Here is a 16917-nt window from a genome sequence, read left to right as displayed (position 1 = left end):
ATCCATGAGACTGCCCCACTCCCTGCTTGCAGGTGGCAAGCAACCCAAGCTTTGCAAATTAGGCACCATGATTGGTTCAGGGAGTTTCATGACTCCATCCCAGCTGATGAGAGGCCACAGGATGTACACTGAGGCAGGCGTCCTTCTCTGCATGGCTTGCTTGCTTAGTTGGCAGGACGGGAGCCTGGACTTGCCAGCATCCCTACGCAGGCAGTGTCCACCTGGCCCACCAGGCCACCCAGAGGAAGGTGGAGACAAAGCTGACTTCCTGCCAACATGGTCTGAGCCCCTGGATTCAGTTCTTCCTGAAGCCTGAGCTGTCCTAGGCCACCGTACTTTTGAAAGCTGATAACCACCGTTTGTGCTCAAGGTAGTTGACACTGGGTTTCTGTGACACACCAGCTCAAAGAATCCTGAACGATACGCATGCCAGAGGTGACTCCATTTCACTCTCCTGTCTGCATCTCCCCATCCCTTGTGGAATAAAATACAGCTTCTTCACAGGGGGGCACAAGGCCTTCCAGATCAGGCCCTTGGCCCCCGCCCCCTTCATCCTTGTACAATCCAGCTCTCATTTAATATGCCAACCACACCGTACGCACACACGCACACACACACACACACTTTCCCCTGCCTTTGCATACCTGCTCTTCCTGTCTCCTCTGCCCAGAATGTTTTCATTGCCCCCAGCCCGACCCCCAAATGCTTACTCATCCTTTATCACTCGGTTCAGGAATGACCTCCTCCAGAAAGCCTCCCCTGACTAAGTGCCCCACCCCTCCTCCAGCTGGAAGACAAGGCCCCAGCTCCCCACAACTCTGCTAGTGGTTCAGTCACAGCACCTGCCTGGGAGCTGTTTTTAATGACCTGTCCCTGCTTCCTCCTGTCCCCCAACATGGAGGGGTGGGGGAGTAGTCCTTCAAAGCCATGTCTGTGCCTGGCTCCCTGCTGACCAACACAAGGCTTGGCCCATGGCAAGCCCTCTAGTCATGAATGAACCAAATGCTGTGGAACATCGCTTTGAGAAAGAGTTTACTTTCCAAGTTTCTTCCAAAGAGATAGTTTTAATTTACACCAGCAGCCCTCATCCAGGCATGCATCAGCTCCATTCTGTCCCATACTTAAGAGTGCAATTTCTAGTATTTCAGCCACTGTTCTTATTGCCTTGGCTGCAATTGGACTCTGGGGCCGTGCCCTCCCTGAACCCCCCTGTTGCAGGGGTGAGGAGAGATGGGCTTGCTTGCCAGCAGTGGCTCACAGAGAGGCCCCTCTGGCACCCAGTGTTGATAGTGGGGCATACAGAGGTCTCCCCCCAGCCCAGATGATCCCGATCAGGCCTTTAGGCACCACCCAAAGCCTATCTAATGCTTCTGCAGTGGCCACATACATGTTTTTAAATATGAGACCCCAAAGGCTGTCAGAGGAAGCCATCCATCGTCTGTCCCCCTCCTCCCTCACCGGGTGGTTCTGATTTGCAGACCGGCCAAGGCAGTGATGTCAGACCTCTGCCCGACTCTTGCCAGCTGGCTCTGTGAGCTTTGATTCAGTGTCTGGGCCTCCGTGAGCAGAGAGGAGCTTAGAAGGTGACGTTGGCAGAGGTGGGACAAGGAGCCTCCCAGCACATTCTTTATTTCTGAGGCTTCCAGAAGAGACCATCTCCTCTGGATGCCAATGAAGGTGTGAACAGCAGGGTGGGGCCGAGCCGCATGACTCAGGGCTGCTATGGGAACCGCTGTCCAGAGAGCGCCTGAGCCAGGGGTTCATAGATGCCTTGACCTGAGTTCTCGGCGAGATTCGTTAAGGCTCCTGGGACACTCTCCTTCCCCTGCCAGTCCCTCCATTTACTTCTCAGGGAACAGAAGTCATCTCTGGACACTTGCTGCCTCCAGGAGCTGCTGGGCTTCTGAGCCAATTTTCAGGTTTAACTTCCCAGGATTGGCTGCAGAGCTGGCCCCTAGAATTATAATAACCCGGTTCATCCGAGAACTTCATGAAGAAAAGTGGATTCTGTGAAGAAATGAAGAAAGTGGAAAGTCTATACTGGGGGAACCCACCGCTGGCTGATTGTCAACGGGTCCTGCCTTCTCTCTGGGGGTCAGCAGGACAGGGCCTGGCTGGCTGGAAACCATGGCACCCAGAAAGCTGCTCACCCGCCAGCTGCCTCGGCTTCTTGGGCATCTGCATTTCCCAACCTGCCACATGTTGTCACGGGTACTACTCAGCAACCCTGCAAGTCCCCAGTCAGACCCAGCAGCCCCCAGCAAGAGTACCCGGCCCACTCTGAAAGTTTTTTGGAGATTAGCATGGAAGATTGGTTCTCAAGGACTCCTTTTTTCAAGAATAGTCTATTAATTTGGGGAGAGGGGGGACGCCTGAGTGGTTCAGCAGTTGAGCGTCTGCCTTTGGCCCAGGGTGTGATCCTGAAGTCCCAGATCGAGTCCCACATCGGGCTCCCTGCATGGAGCCTACTTCTCCCTCTGCCTGTGTTTCTGCCTCTGTGTGTCTCTCATGAAAAAATAAATAAAATCTTTTAAAAATAATAATAATAATTTGGGCAGAGGGGTGGTGTTTCATGCATTTGTTTCTCCACCAACATTCATCCAGAGCCTCATAGGAGCCAGGCTCTGTGCTGGGTAATACGTGGGCCACAATACTGAAGGCAGTACTCATCCTGGGGCCAATGACATTAAGTTAAAAACAGTTAATCGCTATGAGAGCACATTGATAAAGTGCTCTGGGACCTGAGAGAGAACAAGAGAGCCTGAGTCCCTCTGAGAGTCCCCTCCTTTGTTTAGTTTATGTAACAAGGGCTTACAGAACATTCTGTGCCAGGCATTGTTCTAAGAACAAATGCTAAACCATTTAATTATCTTTTTTTTTTTTTTTTTTTTTTTTAAATATTTTATTTATTATTTATTTAAGTCACAGACAGAGAGAGAGAGAGGCAGAGACACAGGCAGAGAGAGAAGCAGGCTCCATGCACCAGGAGCCCGATGTGGGATTCGATCCCGGGTCTCCAGGATCGCGCCCTGGGCCAAAGGCAGGCGCCAAACCGCTGCGCCACCCAGGGATCCCCCCATTTAATTATCTTAACAGCTTTATATGATACTAGGATTACCACATTTTATAGAAGCTGGGGAAGCGGGGGCACAGAGAGGTTGAGTAAGTTGCCGAAGGTCACATAGATGACTTAGCACAGAGGTGCTAAGTGGTAGAAAAAAACAACATTTTTACCCCAGTGGTCTGGCTCAGGTCCCTGCTCTTAGCCACCGTCAAGGCTGCTTCTGAGGATGGGATGCATCTCTCAGGACAGGTTCACACCAGCCACCAGGTCACTCAGAAAGCAAGTGACTTTCCCACTCAGTTACCAGGCACAGGCGCATCTCCGCATCTCAGGGCACCCTGCTCCTCCTGCCAGCTCCGAGGTCAGGGGTCAGGTGAGCCAGGGGGCTCCCAGGCCTGACAGTTCTCGGTCCTCCAGCCCTCAGGGGTGAACTCCAGGAGCCCTGTGGCTGGGTCCCTGCAGTGGAGCTACCTGAAGCAGGATTCCTGCTGCAGAAAACAAGGTTTTATGCCTGCCCTTGAATGACTTTGTTCCTGAAGGGTGAAACAAAACAATGAAACCTGATTCTAGGTAAGTGGAGATTTCATTTTACCAGTGAGAGAATGGTGTGCTCCTTCCCTGCCTGGAGCATGGATGACGTCAAAAACACCACCCCAGAGGGAAAGTTCCCAGAGGCTGCACAAGGCCCGCGTCACCTGTCACCTCCGCCAGCAGACTTATGAGGGAGCTTCTCAGGGCAGAGCCTGGTCTGGGAGGTCACTTGCTCCCTCATGACAGCTGACTCTGCTCCCAGGGGGAAAAGGAGCTGGAGAAATTCTAGAAGCAGGAGATCACTTTCCAAACAGTCTCTGTCCTCAGAGGCAGCTTCTGGAGCAGGCCGGCCCCACCAGCCTGGAGCCCCAATTCCTGTCTTGTTCACTGCTAGGTGTCTCTGAAACACGGGATCACAAAGCCCCACCATTTTTGTGTAAATTTAAATTTGCAGGCCATGTGACCTCTGCCGCTTTTCTGGGCTCTGTCCCCACAGAACCCCAGCAGCCTGTTCATATGGAAGGAATGGACAAGGCTGTGTCTGAACAACACTGTATTTATGGATACTGAAATCTGAATTTCGTATCATGTTCAAATGTCACAAAACATTATTCTGCCTTTGATTATTTTTCTTCCCCAACCATTCTTTTTTTTTTTTTTTTTGGTGACAACCATTCCTAAATCGCAGGTGGCAGTAACAGACACCAGGCAGGATTTGCCCCCCAACCCCCGCCCCAGACCACTGTTGGGCGTCATGGTGACCACAATGCTTGGGATCAAAAGCAGGCATAAGGCTCCGGACACCACTGACTGGGGTCTCCTGGACCTCACAAGGACCCCAGCTAACATCTGCACTTCTCAGTACATGCCGCTCTTATGAGTTCTTCTGGAACATTCTTCCTCCCTTTCCAACACTTGATTGTTTGTTTTTTTAAGATTTTATTCATTTATTCATAGAGACACAGAGAGAGAGAGGCAGAGACACAGGCAGAGGGAGAAGCAGGCTCCACGCAGGGAGCCCAATGCGAGACTGGATCCCAGGTCTCCAGGGTCACACCCTGGGCTGCAGGCAGTGCTAAACCCCTGTGCCACTGGGGCTGCCCCACTTGATTGTTTTTTTAAGACTCGGATCACGGGTTTCACTTCTAGGAAACCTCCCTCCATACCAAGTCAGGTGTGGATACTCTTCTCTTTATTGCTCAGACCCCCAAACTAGGCCCTGAGTGTACTCACTTCGTCAGTTTGTCATCAACCTGGAAGCTCCCCAGTGTGGGGTCCGGGCCTTTCGTCCCCTATCCCGGCAGTCTGCAGTGCGTGGAACAGAGTATATGCTCAATAAATGCTCCTGGGACTCATTTATTGCTCCTCCTCCTCCTCCTCCTCCCCTTCTCCAAGCCTCTAAGGTTAGCAGACCTGAAGGCTCAGGGCCAGAGAGGTCTTTTCTCCACCCACCCTGTCATCCTGTGTGAGCTCACCCCACATCGGGCTTTCAGGCCACCTATGTGGTAACAAATCCCAAAAGTCTATCTCTGCTCCTGACATTCCCCCTGGACCCCAGACCCAGATATCCTGCTTCCCACTCATATCTCTGTGGGGATGTGGGGCAGGCATCCCGACCTTCCGGGCCGCACACCTGCCCCCTTGCAGGCTTCCCCATCTCCCATCTAGGCCGACAAGCAGCATCGATTCTCTGAAAACCCTGGAGTCCTCGTTTCCCCTCACAGCCTTGGTCTGACCCATCAGAAGCTCAGGCTGGCTCTGCTTCAAATACAGGCAGCGCCTTCATACCCAGCACGTCCCAGCCATCAGCCTCTCACCTGGATGAGTGCAGGGGCCTCTTACCCGGCTCCCTACCTCTGGGTCCTGCTCGTCCCCCCACTTCTCTTCACACAGTGGCCAGAGGGACCCTGTTGCAACAGAAGCTCCTGAGGACGGTCACACCTCAGCTCAGACCCCCTGGGGGCTCCCGTCTCACGTCTCACGCAGGGAGGCGCTGCTGACACACTCTGCTCCTTACCCCTCACCACAGGCCTGAGGGTAGGACCTGAGACACAAAAGCACAAAGAGGTTAAGTTGCTGGCCCAAGGTCACACAGTAGTGATAAAGCTCAATACCTTAAGGGGGCCTTCCTGACCACACCCCTCCCTCCCTGGGGTCCGCTCCTCCCTTAGCCCCAGGCACACTAGTCCCCTGCTTAGTTTTTTCTTTCTTTTAAATTTTATTTGTTTTTGAATTGTAATTGAATTGAATAAGTAATTGAATAAGTAATGCAGGCATTTGGAATTTAAAATGTACACAAAGGGAATACAATAAGTCTCTCTCCAACCCCGGTCCACAGCCACTCATTTCTTCCAGAGGTAAGCTTCTAGTGTTCATTTTATTTTTTTTAAGATTTTATTTATTTATTTGAGAGAAAGAGCACAAGGGATGGAGAGGGTCAGAGGGAGAGGGAGAAGCAGACTCCCCACTGAGCAGGGAGCTCAACAAGCAGGGCTTGATCCCAGGACCCAAGAACCCGATCATGACCTGAGCTGAAGGCAGACACTTAACTGACTGAGCCACCCAGGCGCCCCTAGAGTTCATTTTAAAACAAATAAATAGAGGGAATCCCTGGGTGGTGCAGCGGTTTGGCGCCTGCCTTTGGCCCAGGGTGCGATCCTAGAGACCCGGGATCGAGTCCCACATCGGGCTCCCGGTGCATGGAGCCTGCTTCTCCTTCTGCCTGTGTCTCTGCCTCTCTCTCTCTCTGTGTGTGTGACTATCATAAACAAATAAAAATTAAAAAAATAAAACAAATAAATATATGTCTCTAGCAAGTTTTAACGCACTGTTCTCTACTTTGGTTTTCTAAGTGTATCTCTGTATCTTTCCTCTCCTGGCTTCTCAAACACACCAAGCACACTGTACCTCAGGACTTTTGCAAACTGTTCACCTGCCTAGAGTATACTTCTGCTGGATGTCTCAGCTCAGAGGTCACCTTTCCAGAGAGGCCTGCCCCTGCACACAGAGGAAAGAACAGCGGCCACCCCCGATTCCCCTTTCTGCCTTTCCTTCTCAATGGTCCTCTCGCTTTCTGTTCAGGGGCTCCTGTTGTTCACAGTGTGTCCACAGGGCCTAAACCAGTGCTTGGTATCTAGTAGTGGCTCCATAAATCCTGGGGAGCAGGTAGTCACTCCCAACAGAGCAGATCCCAGGACTTCAGTCTTGTAAAATGTTAGCAACCTATATAAATGACTGCAGGAAGGAGCAAACAAGTGAATGCATGAATGATAAGTATCAAACTTAACGCCAAGAGCCATGGTTCTCACCCTTTGGTGCTCAACAATCCCGTGGGACCTTCTGAAAATGAGATGGCCTAGACCCCATCCTAGGTCAACTGGAAGTAGAATCTCTAGGGAGTGCAGTCTGAGCATCTTTGAAAATTTCTGCCTCCCACTCCACCTAATTTGGATGCACAAAAAGGATCCAGAACAGCTGGTTGTAGACCGACCACCTCTGGAGCTCCCGATCCAAGAGATGAAAGGAGTGTCCTCTGTTTGATCCTCCAGTTTCATATGCCTGGCAGCATCAGGTAGCAACCATGAGAGGCAGCAGAGTGGCCTTGCCGGGAGCTGGCTTTGAAGGGAGGGCACAGAGTCCACAGCCTCGCTGCTCAGTGTGGCCCACGGACCAGCCACGTCAGGTCACCTAGAAGCCTGTGGGAAACACGACAACTCAGGCCCTGCTCCATAAAAGTCTGCACCTTGTCCATTCCTTCAGCAGTTCCTGGGCATATTCAAGCCCCCACAGTGCTGTGCCAGCACATGTCACAGGCGCATGGCCATCCCACCAGGTCCCCGCGTCACACACACACACACACACCTGAAGTGTCTCACTTTCCTCCCTAGCAAACAGAGAAGATGATCCAAATGTTTCTGCTTCAACTGGTAGCAGTGAGGGAGTAGATCGAGGCAGCAACGGGCAGGGCACTTCATCATCAGCCAGAAAGGATGAGGCTCTGTGACCCCAAGGGCAAGAAATCAGAGAAGTCGAGGACACTGGGCTGGAAAGAACCAGCAAATGTCTGCTCAGCTGGGACCAGAGGCCGGAAGCCCAGTGGTCATTACCGGGTCTTCGGGGAGCACCCCCTGCCTCGGCCTGTCAGCCGCCCCGGGCTCCACCAGCCCATGCCACCCGCCCGCCCGGCTTTGAGCTGTCCTCTGAGCCGGGTCAACGGGCCGCCCGTCCACAGCCCCAGGAGCCCGGGCTGCATGTTCCCAGACAAACCCCGGAGATCCGAGACGGGCTGGGAGCTGGAGCTCAGGCGTGGGGAGGCGGCCGCTCCCTGCAGAGCACTTCCTAAGACTTTGATCTTGTAAAATGTTAGCCATCAAGCCAGGAACATGTCGGAGCCCCTGGGATGCTATTATTCTCTCACTCGGGCTTTGTGCCCAGAAACAGTCTTCATGCTCAGCCTGTCACCTCCTCTCCGTGACATCACAGCAGCGCTCCTCCCAGACTCGCCGAACCTCTCCTCCCATCTGGGCCTTTAACACCTGCCAGGCGCCCCTGCTCCCCAAAACAGCCACTGGCCATGCCGCCTTCCCCCGCTCCCCAAGCCAGGCCCTCCAGCCTCTTCACCTTTACCGCCCTCTCTCCAAATTCCCTCCAAAGCCGCTACCGAGCTCGGTGTGTGAAGACCCAGAAGAAAATCCCCCAGATAAGAAACACCCTCTTATCTCCAAAGGTGTTATTTTTGCACAAGTACTTCTCGTGGGCCTGATTGCAGACACGGTTTTGGCCAGATTGAGCATATTTGTGATACTCGAAGGCTTCTGCTCTGTCTCTGAGAGCTCCTGGCCCACCCTTCTGCCCTCCCCAGATGCTCTGCATCAAGCCACGAGGAGAAACTGCTTCAGCTTGTGATCTCTCTGATTCTACCTAAAGCACACGCTACCCTAGGAGCAGAGTGTGGAGCTCAGGGAGGTGATCCTGGAGCCCTGGGCCTGTCCCCACCACCCCCACTGTCAGTCACTTCAGCAGCCCAGGGCCCCTGGAAGTGTCGGTTTGGAGCATCTCTGGTGGGCCAGGGAATGGCGGGGGGCTTTGCCACATTATTTCATCTGAAACAACCATCCTAGAAGACTTCATGACCACCATCACAGGGAGGACACACTTGATTTGGGCAGGTTTAGGTAACCAAACACAGCTGTATGATCAGGAAGAAAGGGCTGGGATTTGAACCCAAGACCTTTACCTTTCCCCTGGAAGCTTCAATTCCTCGATGTTCACATCTGACCATCACAGGACCTACAGATGCTGGTCCTTCTGGTAACAAGGAAATTATATTCTACCCACTGCTGCCTCCAACTGGAAGGATGGAGCTGCTGTTTACAGGGGTCAGGAAGTCTGTGGGAGGAGCAGGTTTGGATGGGAGGGTGACAGTGGTTTTGCAGAAGTTAGGGCTGGGCTCCCTACTGGGTATCCCAGCAGGGCTTTGAGACAGATGGATATGGGAGTCTGGAGTCTGTGAACGGAAGAGCCAGCCCCAATCGGCGAGACAGGGCCCCAGAAAGGTCCTCAGTGACCTGGTCAAGAGTGAGTTTGACGGCATGGGGAGCACAGGTGGCTGCCTAGAGCAGGTTTCAGATCCTGCTTCTTACCACGGTTCTTATATAAATCCTCAGATGCTCCCACTTCCCTGGCTGAAAGATGGCCCCTCCGTTTCTATCTTCCTCTCTCACCATTTAACGATTCTGAAATGTGTGGTTCACTGGTCTACAGCAGATGCTCAATACTGTCAATCATCGCCACCATCTACCTCCACAACTTCTCCATCCCTCCCCCAAACACCCCATACCCATGAGCTGTCACTCCCCATTGCCACTCTCCCTGGCCCCTGGCGACCACTGATCTACTTTCCATCCCCACCATCTCCCCTGACCAGGACATTTCAGATCAATTTCTGTGTCTGGTATGGTCACATGACACAGTATTTTCTTTTCTTTTCTTTTCTTTTTTTTTTTAAGATTTTATTTATTTTATTCTTGAGAAACACAGAGAGAGAGAGAGGCAGGGACATAGGCAGAGGGAGAAGCAGGCTCCATGCAGGAAGCTCGATATGGGACTCGATGCCAGGACTCCAGGATTGTGCCCTGAGCCAAAGGCAGATGCTTAACCACTGAGCCACCCAGGCGTCCCAACACAGTATTTTCAAAGTTCTCTCACGTATCCACACTTCATTCCTTCCTATTGCCAAGTGGTATTCTGTTCTATGGATGTGCCACGTATTGTTTATCTATTCCCTTGTTGATGGACATTTGGGTTTTTCTAAGTTTTCAACTACCATGAATGATGCTTCGACGAATATTTGTGTGCAAGCTTTTGCACAGACATACGGTTTCAATTCTCTTCAGTATTTACCTCGAAGTGGAATTGCTGGGTTATCATAGGGGTGACTAGATGTTTAACGCTTTGAGGAACTGGGAAGCTGTATTCCATAGCAGCTGCACCATTTTACAATCCCCCAGCTGTGGGAGGGTGGTCAGACCTGTCTGAACTATAATTGCTCATCGCCCTGATCTAATTCCTTGTGTGCACACATGTGTGTGGATTGGGGGGTGCAATCCACTTTGGTGGACCCCGACTCTTTAGACTCTAACTTTGGAGAAGCCTATCTCATTGCAGGCTACAGAGTATGATGGCAGCCTGCAACTCTCATGTTCTGGACTGAACTCACTCAGAGACAGGGCAAGAGGTGCCAGGAGCCCCTGTAATGGTCTCACTTCCAGGGTGGGAGAGAAAGAGGCCTGCTTGCTCATCAAAACCACAAGGGAATATCCAGAATAGAGAAATCTAGAAACATAAAGTAGACCAGTGGTTACTTAGAACTGGGGGCAGGGCATAGGAGGTTAGGCAGGGTGATAGCTAAAGTTTCCTTTTAAAGTGTCAAAAAAAAAAATCTCACATTGACAGAGGTGATAGTTTCATGTATCTGCTTATACTAAAAACAATTGAATTGTACATTTTAAATGGGTGACTTGTATGACTTGTGAATTATATCCCCAAAATAATTGTTAAAAAAAAATAAAAATAAAAACAAAACACACACAGGGAGAGTGGAGAAAGTCAGGGATAGAAACCAAAGGATTAAATAAAGTACTCTGAAGTGACACTGGGATAGCCCTTCTTGCTTGCACATTCCTGCAGTCGTGACCTTGATCTTGACCTTATGCACATCTTTTGGGTTTGTGCATCAACCTCCTCCCCCCACCCCAGGAGTCTGAAATCTCTGCAGATCTCAGAGGAGGTGGAGAAAGAAGGGCGGGGAAGGATGGGGTGGCGCTTGGGTAGGTTACTGTGGTCTTGGCCGCCCCCTGGTGGGCACAGGGGACTGAGGCACACAGTGGGGCATCTGTACGGACCCGCCAGCTGGGCACTCTCTCCCAGCCAGCCAGGGTACCTCTGGGTGTGACTGAGTCCTTTTGCACCCAAAGAAGCCCTTATGTGACTCCTCTTTTTTATTTTAAAAACTTAAAAAAATAAAATAAAACCTTTTTTTATTATGGGTCATTTATATGGAGAATTGCAAACATATTTTTAAAAATAGAGAAAGAGGGGTGCCTGGGTGGCTCAGTGGTTGACCATCTGCCTTCAGCTCAGGGCGTGATCCCGGGGTCCTAGGATCAAGTTCCACATGGGGCTCCCCAGAGGGAGCCTGCTTGTCCCTCTGCCTGTGTCTCTGCCTCTCTTTGTGTCTCTTATGAATAAATAAATAAAATATTTTTTAAAAATAGAGAAATAGTCTAATGAACACCTCTGCATAAGCGCCCCCCTCAACAATTACCATGTGGCCAATCTCATTCTCATTTCATCTTGACCCCCATCCAATCTCTCCAACTGTATTATTGTTATTTTTTAAGATTTGTATTTATTTATTCACGAGAGACAGACAGGTCATGATCTCAGGATCCTGGATTGGAGCCCTGCGTGGGGCTCCAAGCTCAGGGGGGAGTCTGCTTCTCCTTCTCCCTCTGCTCCTCTATCCCCTTTCCCATGCTTGTGCTCTCTCAGTGGGTGAAGTCAGATGCTTCACCCACTGAGCCACCCAGGCACCCCACTACAAAGGTTTTACTGACCCTTTCTCTCCCAGTTTCCCCAGATCTCTGTGGTTCTAATTCTTCTATCACAGAAAACCAATTTTCTTTAAACAGAAATGCATCTGAGACACTATCAGAAAAATTTTATTTTATTTTTTTATTTATTTTTTTTTTTTTAGAAAAATTTTAAATTACACAGTTGACCACTATCAAATCACCTGAACCTAAAATTTCTCAAGGTCCTGAGATTCCTAAGCCTGTGAAGAATAACTCCGTGTAGACAGTGGTACGAAATGCAAAGATCCAGGAGAGTCTAGGTTTGAGCAGATGAGGCCCTCACTCAGCTCGCTGGCTCGGCAAGCCTACACTGGGAGCCCTTGACTGCTCTCCCGTAGCCATCTCTCTTCCCTGAGCTCAGACACTCACTCTCCTTCCAGAGGAACTTGCCAGTCTTGATCCTGGAGGGCCCGTCACACAACCTCTGTGTTGGCTGCACCATGGCTTCCAAAACAAGAGCAATGACGTTAAATGTTGTAACTAACTTAGGTGTCACTTTGGGCCAATTGTGCCCTTTCAAGTTCAGATAAACATGGCTAACATGCCCTGATTTCACAACTCACTCAGGTCTAGACGAAAACCCAAACACAGATACATGCCATCTTCCAGTTTTCCATGCCCGGGGGTCCCCCGCTCCCCCAAACGCTCCACTCTCCCAGCTAGGGGTGTTGCCCCATTGGCTTCCAATCAGTTCACCAGTTTACTCCAGAATCCAGTCACACTTAGGCTGTTCTGAGATTAATACCATCACCAAAATCAAAGACCTAAGTTGGGGTAGGGACGGGGACAGGGAGATGGGGGTCTTTCAACAGACGACTCTAGGGTTGCTATTTTGCTGGGCGAGGACCAGGGCACATTGACATGAAAGACATCATCGGCCATCTGAAGACAGCACTAGAAAATAATCCAGAAAGATGTTATTTTTAAATATTTTATCCTCACAAATTGCTTATCTAATACAGTGGGGTTTTTTTAATGGAATCTAGAATTTTCCCCTAATGGCCAATCAATTATTTTGCCAATATTACCACTTCCTCTTAATTTCTTCCTTTCGTGAATTAAACAGTAGTACCATCAACTTGGGAATTTGAAACATATACTTCTTCACATTTTTTCATTTTTATTTTTTTAAAGATTTTATTTATTTATTTATTTATTTATTTATTTATTTATTTATTCATGAGAGACACACAGAGAGAGGCAGAGACATAGGCAGGGGGAGAAGCAGGGGGAGAAGCAGGCTCCCTGTGGGCAGCCTGATGTAAGACTTGATTCCAGGACCCTGGGTCACAACCCCAGCTGAAGGCAGACACTCAACCACTGAGCCACCCAGGTGCCCCTTCACATTTGTTTAAATACTTACTTAGGGTTGCTGGAGATGGGAATGGGTAAAGCCCTGCCCCTCTCTCTCCTTGCCATCACCCACCCCAAGTCTTGGCACTTTGGCCTCACTCAAAAACCACGTGGCAGCGCCCTCCTCTGGACTTTCTGCCCCTTGAGGGAGGGTCCCAAGGGAGGACCTCTTTCTATATCCAGCCCTTGCCACTGATTTTATGGGGTGGGTTCCCCTGGGCTGGTGCGGGCTTTCCGGAGGAGAGAGGGTTGGCCCCCTCTCCTCTGGGGATGTGTCCTGGAAGGTCCTGAGGGGCGTCCGGTGAGGGAGGAGGGGCGGGGACGGGGGCGGCCCGGAGAGAAAGAGGAGTGGTCTCCATCCCAGGAAAGGTTGGTTATGGGTGGATGAAGGAGTTTGGAGCACAGTCCTGCATACTGACCCCCAAGCGCCCACCAGTCCTGTCCTGAGGATGGTGGCCCAAGACCTGAGAGAGAGAAATCTGGAAGAAAACTCGGCGTGACCACCTTTGGGAACGCTTGAGGAGTGGTGCTCACCCCTGGCAAAGCCTCCGCAGGTGCAGGCGTGGTCCTGCCCCAGGTGCCCGCGTGGTCCTGCCCCAGGCAGCCGGCCAGAGCGGCCGCTCCCCGCTGCGGCCACCAGGGGGCGTAGTGGCGCCTACGGGAACCGCAGGGAACCTGCAAGTCCTCCGGGGACCACAACTAGCTGTCCACACTGAGCCATCCACCTGTGCCACCTCCGTGATCTTCACCGGCGCCAGCCAGAGTTGTAATAACTACCCCATTTCACAGGTGGGCACTGACTTGCCCAGTGTCCCAGGTTTACAATCACCACCAGCCCCCGTCCCCATGATTGTCCCCTGCAGGGTGATGAGGTAGGGGACAATGTAGACAATGTAGACATGAGGCTGACCCGGGCAGGCCTGGATGAGGGACAACTGCCATCCTTGCCTCCTTAGGCAGCCTCTCCCAGAGGCTCTTCCAGCGAGCTCCATCCTCCCTTCCACTCCCCAGCTCAGAGGGCTGATGGGGTGGGGGGGGGACTCAGGAAAGGGGTTTGGCTGAGTGAGTAATTTATTTTAATAGACCTTATTTTTAGAGCAGTTTTAGGTTCACAGCAAAACTGAGCAGAAGGTACAGAGAGTTCCCATATACTCCTGCCCCCACATGTGCACAGCCTCCCCCACAATCAGCCTCCCCCACCAGAGTGGTGCCTTTCTTACAATGAACTCACATTGACACATCGCCCAAAGTTCGTAGTGCACTCTGGGATTCACTCTCAATGTTGTACATCCTAAGGGTTTTGGCCAATATATAATGACATACATCTACCATTGTAGTATCTTACGGAGTAGTTCCACTGCATGAAAATTCCCTCCTATTTGATGCTCCCTCCCTCCCCCTAACACCTGGCAACCACTGATCTATTTACTGTCTCCACAGTTTTGCTTTTTCCAGAATGTCCCACAATTGGTATCATACAGCACGTAGGCTTTTCAGATTGGCTCCTTTCACTTAGTAATATGCATTTAAGTCTCCTCTATGTCTTTTCAGGGATTGATCTCTCATTTCTTTTTAACACTGAGAATATCCCATTGTCTAAATGTCTAAAATTTATTTTTCCATTCACCTACTGAAGGACATCTTGGTAGCTCCCAAGGTTTGGCAATTATGAATAGAGGTGCCATGAACATCTGTGTGTAGGTTTCTGTGAGACATTGTGCGGGCAAGGAGTGCAATTGCTGGGTCACTTGGTAAGAATATGTTTAGTATCGTAAGAAACTGCCAACCTGTTTTCCTTTTCTTTTCTTTTCTTTTCTTTTTTTTTTTTTAGATTTATTTATTTATTCATGAGAGACACACACAGAGAGAGGCAGAGACATAGGCAGAGGGAGAAGCAGGCTCCCCCACAAGAAGCCTGATGTGGGACCCAGCCCCAGACCCCAGGATCATGCCCTGAGCCGAAGGTAGATGCTCAACCACTGAGCCACCCAGGCGTCCCTACATTCATTGGTTTTTGACTGTTGAACCAGCCTTGTACTGGGGATAAATGCCACTTGATCATGAGTGAATAATTTCATGTACCTGCCCTGTGACAGGTTAAGGGTCCCATACGCCCTATGCCACTCCCACCCACTCCATTGAAATTGACCCAGGAGAATGTGATGCTTTTCCTGACTCACTTCAAATTTGGAGAACTCCCTCTTTCCCTCAGTGGGACTGTTTCCATCATTTCAGCACAGGTAGATGAGGCCGGAAGCCCACAATCTCAACACTTTCCTCCTTTCTCCTTTTCTATCTCAGGGCTCTACCCTCAGGCTCTGCCCCCTTGAAATGGGGGGTCACCCTAAACCTTATGCAACAGAAAAAGAGCAAGTCTGGATCACCCTTCTGCTGACTCTACTCCCCTAAATGGTGAACCCAGGCTTGGTGGCAGAGCCCCCAGACCCACACAATGTCTCCAGCTGCCTTTTCAGCCTTGCTTCCTCTTACCTCCTTACTCCAACTTCCAGCCTCTAAAAATCCGGCTACAACAAATCAACAGGTGATGCATTCACCCTGCAAAGATGTATTGAGAGCCCCTTTGTGTGAGACCTTAACCCAGTTCTGAGATACAAGGCAAATAGACCCAGTCCCTGTCCTCAGGAGCAGACAGTGCAAGGGGACAGAGATGCAAGTAAATAAACCACTGTAACACTGGGGGGATGGGTGCCAGAGCAGGGGCGTCACAGGAGCCTTGGATAGTTCTGCAGTCTCCAACTTCTCTGCTCCCTCCTTTCTACACTCCTTTTTTTTTTTAAAAAAAGATTTTATTAATTTATGCATGAGAGACAGAGCGAGAGAGAGAGAGAGAGAGAGAGAGAGAGACAGGCAGAGGGAGAAGCAGGCTCCATGCAGGGAGCCCGACGTGGGACTCAGTCCCGGGTTTCCAGGATCCCACCCTGGGCTGAAGGCGGCTCTAAAATGCTGAGTCACCCGGGCTGCCCTCTACACTCCTTTTTTAAATGTTCTTCCTGGATTCTTACCCCTGCAAACTTTTATTCATCCTGCAAAGCCCAGCTCAAATGTCCCCTCTTCCATGAAACCTTTGTTAGCTGTCCGTTCTGCCCCAGCAGAACTAATTGCCCCTTCGTCTTTGCTTTTGTAGCACTTGGTGCAAGCTTCAGGCCTCACCTCCAGGGTACACTATGCTAGATGGTCCCAATCCCAAGTACAACTCCCTGGGATAGTGTAGTACCAGTCCTCAGTGTCTCTATGTGGCCACCATGTCACTTTCCCACGGTCCTCTGTCTTTCTGCAGTAAACACTTCAGTCACCAGCCTTCTCCCAGAACTGGCCTATCATCATTAAGATCACAGACTACTATGGAACTGGAGGGTATCATGCTGAGTGAAATAAGTCAGTTGGAGAAGGACAACCATTATACGGTTTCACTCATACGTGGAAAATAAGCAATAGTGAAAGAGATTATAGGGGAAAGGAGGGAAACTGAGTGAGGAAAAATTAGAGAGGGAGACACACCTTGAGAGACTCCTAACTCTGGGAAACAAAGGGTTGTGGAAGGGGAGGTGTGTGGAGGGATGGGGTAACTGGGTGATGGGCACTAAGGAGGGTACTTGATGGGATGAGCACTGAGTGTATTACTATATGTTGGCAAATTGATTTAAATAAAAATTTTTTAGAAGAGAGAGAGATCAGAGACTCCTGAAAGCAGGCAATGGCCCTGGGGCACTTTGGGGGCTAAACAGGATCACCCAGTATGGGTGGGCAGGATATGCACAGCACACATCAAAGACAGTGCTGTTCACATCATGAACATGCTGGACATCCTAGATT

At 50.5% G+C, this 16917-nt stretch overlaps 1 long non-coding RNA gene across 2 annotated transcripts; it reads right to left on the bottom strand.

The window, feature by feature from the left end:
- Nucleotides 1-1015: 1015 nt before the first annotated feature.
- LOC144310397 (uncharacterized) lies at nt 1016-8132 on the bottom strand. Of its 2 annotated transcripts, XR_013376103.1 has the most exons (6): nt 7862-8132; nt 7457-7592; nt 6904-7290; nt 5413-5639; nt 4829-4900; nt 1016-2007 (listed from the first exon to the last, which is right to left on the bottom strand). It is a non-coding gene; the product is annotated as an uncharacterized LOC144310397 (long non-coding RNA). The 2 variants fall into 2 exon arrangements; XR_013376102.1 differs by having other exon boundaries at nt 7457-8131.
- Nucleotides 8133-16917: the final 8785 nt, after the last annotated feature.

The sequence above is a fragment of the Canis aureus genome, chromosome 3 (genome assembly GCF_053574225.1).
Source record: "Canis aureus isolate CA01 chromosome 3, VMU_Caureus_v.1.0, whole genome shotgun sequence".
NCBI lineage: Eukaryota > Metazoa > Chordata > Mammalia > Carnivora > Canidae > Canis > Canis aureus.
The sequence above is the reverse complement of the archived record's forward strand: the minus strand, read 5'-3'. Positions and strand labels throughout refer to the sequence as shown.